Here is a 7,500-nt window from a genome sequence, read left to right as displayed (position 1 = left end):
CCTTGCAGAGGTTAAACAGGCGTCAGATTATTAGAGCAGCTTCAGGAAACAGAGCTCTCCCTGAACTCGGTTTCCTCCTCGCCTCTTTGGGTTTACACCGGGAATTATGTACGAGGTCGGCCGGGTCTCCAAAGGCCAGCGAAAGGTTGTACGAAAGCACAAAGGTCGCTGCACGACTCAGAAAACAATATTCAAGACTCGGTAAGAGACATTTTCTGCAGGAGAAACGGCCTCTCAGAGCATTCTGGGTAAATGAACACACCCCAAACTACACTGATTACAATTAGCAGTGTTTTATAGTGATACAGTATAATCAAAGTATAATAATTAATAATGATAAGAACAAAAAAATGCATATAATGAATATTCTACAGGTAAAAAACAATACAATCCAGACAGGAAAGTATTTAAGTATTTCATTTTACATTTCTGATTTATCTTACTCCATTTTATATATAGTTCTTTTTATTTTTTCTGCAAATTACTCACACAACTATCGTCTATTGCACTTATTAACCTCTTTTATGTTAAGTATATAGTATGTTTGAAGGAGCCTGAGACTTAAACCGATGAAATGTTTTGATAAACCTAAAGATGAAAATAATTATTGTGTAATTTATAAGCTAATTCAATAATAATCCTTGAACAAAACCTTGGCTACTGGAGTTCGGTGAGGAGCAATTGCTGCGTCTGTTTTTACCCAAACTGATAGTGTGCACAATACAGTGAGTAAAGGTGAACAATTGGTACAAAAACAACAATAAATCATTCGCAGAACCAGAAGAAGGAAAGAGAACCAGTGGAACCAGTGGAACCAGTGGAACCAGTATCAGCTGACCTCAGTCTGTGAGGGGGGATATTGTTTTGCATGCCCTTTGTTGTTTTTCAATTGTATTTGCATATTAATAACACATACTGACACACTGGGACTTTAAATTGGTTTGTGTGTGTGTGTGTGTGTGTGTGTGTGTGTGGTGTGTGTGTGTGTGTGTGTGTGTGTGTGTGTGTGTGTGTGTCTGTGTGTGTGTGTGTGTGTGTGTGTGTGTGTGTGTGTGTGGGGGGGGGGGGTTGTGCGTGTTGTTCAGTGTATGTGTGCAGTAATGTGTGACCATGTGCTGAAATGTTTGTGTGTGTGTGTGTGTGTGTGTGTGTGTGTGTGTGTGTGTGTGCGTTAGGCATGCAGACCAATAACGGCACACACACACACACTAAGGAAACAGCACCCCAACATGCTCACACACTCAGAGAGTCATTGTCTCGATCTCTTCTCCACTCACACACTCACACACAGATACAAACAGACACCCCGTGGCAGCGGCCTGTGTGTGTGTGTGTGTGTGTGTGTGTGTGTGTGTGTGTGTGTGTGTCTTTATGAAATCACAGAGGGTCTGACCGCCTCATAGTAATTATGCTAATTGCCTGGATGCCCTTGCCTTTATTTATGCGCGGCTGCTAAGATAAATAAAAGGAAATTGCTTTGGATCTCACTGTATTCATTTCAGCATGCTAACTAGAACGCTAACGCACCGCCTGCGTGTGTGTGCGTGTGGCGAGGTTTGTGTGTGTGTGTGTGTGTGTGTGTGTGTGTGTGCGAACGGGGCGAGGCACAGATTTGTTTACCCTTCACAAATTCTGCAGGTAATTGCAATTTTGATTGTACATTTATTTATTTTATTCTGTGTGTGAACGGATTGTATTGATGTGTTCTGTGTGTGGCAGAGAGGTGGAGGGTTAGTGTGTGTGTGTGTGTGTGTGTGTGTGTGTGTGTGTGTGTGTGTGTGTGTGTGTGTGTGTGTGTGTGTGTGTGTGTGTGTGTGTGTGTGTGTGTGTGTGTGTGTGTGTGCTTCTTGTCCCTCAATCTTCTGTCATATTGAAATGTTTTGTTCTATTAAAGCAGAAAGGTCTGAAAGCCACAGACTGTTATCTAGTGGAGCTAAAGTCTCTGAACAAAACAACAAAACAGTCTCTACCTTAAATGAACCACGAACAAATATGTAATCAAACTTTAACAGGTAAATTATATGACGGTAACTGTTATGTTTACAGCTGCAACTATCAAATCATTTAATTTTAAATTAATCTTTATTTTTTTTATACAAATTGGTCACAATCGTCTGATCATTTTGATGTCAAAAAATCCTGAAAAAAATCAACACATTTGAAGAAACCGAAGTAACGTTGACACATTTTTGCCTTTAAAAGTTTACAACCAAATGAAAACCAAGCAACACAAATACAATGTAAATAAAAATAGTATAATAAGTAAACCTTGATTTAGAATTACATCGTAAAACTACTACTAGTTGGAACAAAAGTAAACTGCTTAACTTTTCAGCAAACCTGGATGATAACAAAAGCAGCTTCATGTCCTGATGTGAACGAATAGCTGGCAAATAGACGCTTTGTATATACAAATTTTACTCCAACAAATTTATAGATAGGCTAAGCGGCGGGACATCTCTATGCTGGTTGACCAATCACAACAGAGCCAGCCAGCTAACCAATCAGAGCAGACTGGGCTCTGGTTTCAGACAGAGGGTGAAAAGAGGTGCTGCAGAACCTGAACATTTATCTTAATATGTCCTCTTTAAATGATCCACCCTGAGGACAAACTTCACACACACACACACACACACACACACACACACACACACACACACACACACACACACACACACACACACACACACACAAATGTCTAAATCTGGGCGTTCAGACAGTAAAATAAAGAATTGCAATTGATTAGTGAGCGCTGCTGAATGGTTCGCTCCCTCTGCTTCCCACCTCCTGCAGATTACTGCATCGATCGCCCTCACACACACACTCAAACACACACACGTACACACACACCCACACCCACACACACACACACACGTAAACACAACACACACAACAGATGAGGCCATCTTTTAACCATTCAGACCGGGCGGTTTAAATGTTACTGTCTAGCTCTCTGCCTCTTAATGACAAATGGAAAAACAGACTGCGTGTGTGTGTGTGTGTGTGTGTGTGTGTGTGTGTGTGTGTGTGTGTGTGTGTGTGTGTGTGTGTGTGTGTGTGTGTGTGTGTGTGTGTGTGTGTGTGTGTGTGTGTGTGTGTGTGAGGTAGAGAGACAGGGAGAGAACAAATGCATTTTAAAGAGGACAGACAAATATGGAGGGGGTGATATATAGGAAAACGGCAATGAAACAAAAAGGAGAGGGAGGATAAAATGATTAAATGGGAAAACAGAGATCAATGGGTAAGAAAGTGAGAAAGGAGGGAAACAAAGAGCAATAAAGAAACATTGAATAACAAGACAAATAAGAAGTGGCCAAAACGATTAACAAGAGGACAAATTGCTCTCAGATGGGCATGTCTACGGTAGAGAAGTCGATTTGGATAAAAGTGTCAGCTAAATAACACGATGTTAAAGATATGACTGTGTGTGTGTGGGGGAGAAACTTCCTCCGGAGGGATTTTTGCCTCTGCAGACCATTTACATGCACTAAAACCTATATAACACACTACAGGAGAGGGACAACCCCCAAAAAGCATAGGGCCTCTTTAAGACACAAAGACAGAGAGGTGTGTGTGAGGAGGAACATCCAGATTAACAAGAACAATGAAAGATAAAAAGGGAAGGACTATGGCAGGTGCGGCGCTGACTTTCATTGCAGGGAATTATTGCTAATATACGTCTGTTTGCTTCTAACCACAGCAACCAGTTAGAAATGTGTCCTCCTGCCATCTGTCCCTGCCTCACATTCTTAAAATGGAGTAAAATAAACGAAGGAATTGGGAGAAGAGGGCGAAAGAGGGAGAGGGGGAAAATGGAGTAAAGTAAAAGGGGGGATGGCAGATGAAGGAGGATAAGAAAGAAGAAAGAAGGGTTGAGAAAAGGGGAAATAAGACAAGAAAAAGGGGGAAAAGCTGAGAAAATTGAGGAAAAGGGAAATAAGACAAGAAAAAGGGGGAAAAGCTGAGAAAATTGAGGAAAAGGGGAAATAAGACAAGAAAAAGGGGGAAAAGCTGAGAAAATTGAGGAAAAGGGAAATAAGACAAGAAAAAGGGGGAAAAAGCAGAGAAAATTGAGGAAAGGGAAATAAGACAAAAAAGGGGGAAAAAGCTGAGAAAATTGAGGAAAAGGGTAAATAAGACAAGAAAAAGGGGGAAAAGCTGAGAAAATTGAGGAAAAGGGGAAATAAGACAAGAAAAAGGGGGAAAAAGCTGAGAAAATTGAGGAAAAGGGGAAATAAGACAAGAAAAAGGGGGAAAAGCTGAGGAAATTGAGGAAAAGGGAAATAAGACAAGAAAAAGGGGGAAAAAGCAGAGAAAATTGAGGGAAAGGGAAATAAGACAAGAAAAAGGGGGAAAAAGCTGAGACAATTGAGGAAAAGGGAAATAAGACAAGAAAAAGGGGGAAAAAGCAGAGAAAATTGAGGGAAAGGGAAATAAGACAAGAAAAAGGGGGAAAAAGCTGAGACAATTGAGGAAAAGGGAAATAAGACAAGAAAAAGGGGGAAAAGCTGAGAAAATTGAGGAAAAGGGAAATAAGACAAGACAAAGGGGGAAAAAGCAGAGAAAATTGAGGGAAAGGGAAATAAGACAAGAAAAAGGGGGGAAAGCTGAGAAAATTGAGGAAAAGGGAAATAAAATGAGGGAAATTAGGAAGAAGAAAGTCCTCACAGGCCACTTTAAGATTGGTGATTAATATCAACCCAAAAATAGGTTGTCTAGCATGAGGATTAAAATATACTTTGCTTTTCGGTAGCAGAAGGTAAATATGGACATGTGGTGTGAAACTGAAACACAGACTGTACAAGAGAAAACGACGTATAGAGTCGTAAACAGGCAGGATTAATAAAGTATTGCAATGTGTTGCAGCATATGGCTTACAGTCTCACCCTCTGGGCTTGGAAAGGCACAGTTCACTCATTTGGTTCCCAGTTCCTCCCAGTTCACACATTAAAAACTGCTGGAACAACTGGAGCAGCAGATTCCCCGCTGCACTGGGATCATAAAACTGCTGTAAACACAATATTTGCCTCGGTTTATTACTGCTTTTTTTAAAGCAGCCTGGTGTGCTGGATTTCTGCCAAGTTATAATAATGTCTTAAAAATATATTCTGCTTATCCAGGTCACATTGATTAGAGAGGAGGTCTTTCAGTAATTTAGGGGACAGAGTTTAGGTGCAGAAGAAGAAGAAGGAGAAGGAACCACTTCATTAATGTCATGTGACGCAGAACAACCAATCAAAGCCAAGAGATATCTTTAGTACTTTGCACATTTTTAGAAGTTGTTCATTTCAGTGCGGGTTTATCGATACCCTGACTTTAAGATCTGTATGTCACCTGCAGTCATTTTATAAGCTGCTAAAATGTCAAACAATCAATAAATATCCAACCATAACGTGTCTCAAGTGTCCAACACACACACACACACACACACACACACACACACACACACACACACACACACACACACACACACACAAATACAAAGAGAGCAGAGCGGAGCAAAGAAGACAGAAAAATAACAAGTTAAAAATAACACCTAGAAGGAGATTGGATGCTAACGTTAGCTGGTTATGGAAGATTGGATGCTAACGTTAGCTGGTTATGGAAGATTGGATGCTAACGTTAGCTGGTTATGGAAGATTTGATGCTAACGTTAGCTGGTTATGGAAGATTGGATGCTAACGTTAGCTGGTTATGGAAGATTGGATGCTAACGTTAGCTGGTTATGGAAGATAGGATGCTAGCGTTAGCTGAATATGGAAGATTGGATGCTAGCGTTAGCTGGTTATGGAAGATAGGATGCTAGCGTTAGCTGGTTATGGAAGATTGGATGCTAACGTTAGCTGGTTATGGAAGATTGGATGCTAACGTTAGCTGGTTATGGAAGATAGGATGCTAGCGTTAGCTGGTTATGGAAGATAGGATGCTAGCGTTAGCTGGTTATGGAAGATTGGATGCTAGCGTTAGCTGGTTATGGAAGATTGGATGCTAGCGTTAGCTGGTTATGGAAGATTGGATGCTAGCGTTAGCTGGTTATGGAAGATTGGATGCTAGCGTTAGCTGGTTATGGTTGCTTAATGTCTTTGAAGGTAAGAAAACAATCATGCGTACGGCCACTTAGTCCAAATGTAACAATGTTGATATTTTTACATTTATCTATTTGTTTTTTTACATTACTTTTAACATTTTATTTATCTTGGGCTTTATGAGAATAGAGCTCTTAAGCCTATATTGGTTGAGACTTCTTTCGATGAGTGTTCCAAGCTATTATCTGCACAAGCTTGTCATTAATTGCAAGTTTCAACTTGATCAATACGACCTGCTATTGACTCTCAATCTGTGACACAATCAAAGCTCCAACTTCTTCTTTCTGATGTTAACTTTTCAGCTCCATTTGAGGTGAGTTTTATTTCCCCAGGCGACCTGTTAAAGTCATATGTACCTTAAAGAAAACGAAAATGCTTCAACATTTCTCTTACGAACAACTCTGTTTGAATCAGCTGTTCTTGAATGAGACTCAATGGATCTGACGGTTGCAAATCAGGTGAAATAATGCCGCCCGCTGTCAGTCATAAGGGTGAGTTTGAACTTCCTGTTAGAGAGCTGAACTGCTTCCTGTCCGACTAATGTACTGACAAGCAGCATCAAGAGCTGGGCTGACATTCTGCCTGCAAAGGTCAACACACACACACACACACACACACACACACACACACACACACACACACACACACACACACACACAGTCTTGCTATCATTGCCAAGTCCAAAAGGTCAACTTCATGCTGATTGGCGATAGAACTATCAAATGAACCAATCAATATCCAGGAGAAGGAGGAGGAAGAGGAGGAAGAGGAAGAGCTGTGTGGGATGCAAGCACATCGAGAAAGAGAAGGGGGGAGGATAGAGAGAGTGATGGAAGAGATGAGGAAGGAGGAAAGGAAATAGGGGAAGAGGAGACGAGGAAATACAGGCTATAAGAGAGAGAGATGAGGGGCTGAAAAGGAAAGGAGAATAACAAAAATGGAGAAAGATGGGAGGATGAGGAAGAGGAAGGTGCAGACAGGTCAACATGTCAATAAAGGAAAGGGAGGAACAGGTGAGAGAGGACGGAGAAAAGGGAGGTTTGGACAGAGAGAGCAGAGGACGGATCAGAAAGGTCAACACTCGTCAATATTGTGCAGAGAGAGAGAGAGAGATGCATAACAGGGAGAAAGAGGAAGGTTAGTACTGTATTCTGTAAATAATGAGATGTTTTCTGAGGTAAGATTTACAAGCACATTGTTATCAGTGTGTGTGATGACTCATTTGGTTTTGCCTTAATTGTTCTCCAAGTTAATTATGCTAAAACGTACAATGAAGTGTATTGGAAATATTACATATAGGGACTGTAGGAAGTAAGTTGATGCATACATTTTGCATTCCACTCTTGAATTCACAGGCCCTTGTTTCCAGTCTTTTTCTTAAGACATCCAGACATTTTTATAATTATTAAGCTTC

At 40.8% G+C, this 7,500-nt stretch overlaps 1 protein-coding gene and 1 non-coding gene across 2 annotated transcripts in view; both read right to left on the bottom strand.

Moving 5' to 3' along the window:
• Window positions 1–7,500, bottom strand: part of LOC117469070 (neuronal PAS domain-containing protein 3) — a gene marked incomplete at its 5' end in the record, with an annotated part of 223,829 nt that overhangs the window by 108,828 nt on the left and 107,501 nt on the right.
• Window positions 1,276–1,359, bottom strand: LOC117469084. The gene has a single exon (XR_004554543.1). It is a non-coding gene; the product is annotated as a small nucleolar RNA SNORD86 (small nucleolar RNA).

Source organism: Trematomus bernacchii, unplaced genomic scaffold, assembly GCF_902827165.1.
Source record: "Trematomus bernacchii unplaced genomic scaffold, fTreBer1.1, whole genome shotgun sequence".
In the NCBI taxonomy this organism is placed as follows: Eukaryota; Metazoa; Chordata; class Actinopteri; order Perciformes; family Nototheniidae; genus Trematomus; species Trematomus bernacchii.
This window is presented reverse-complemented; position numbering and strand designations above follow the sequence as displayed.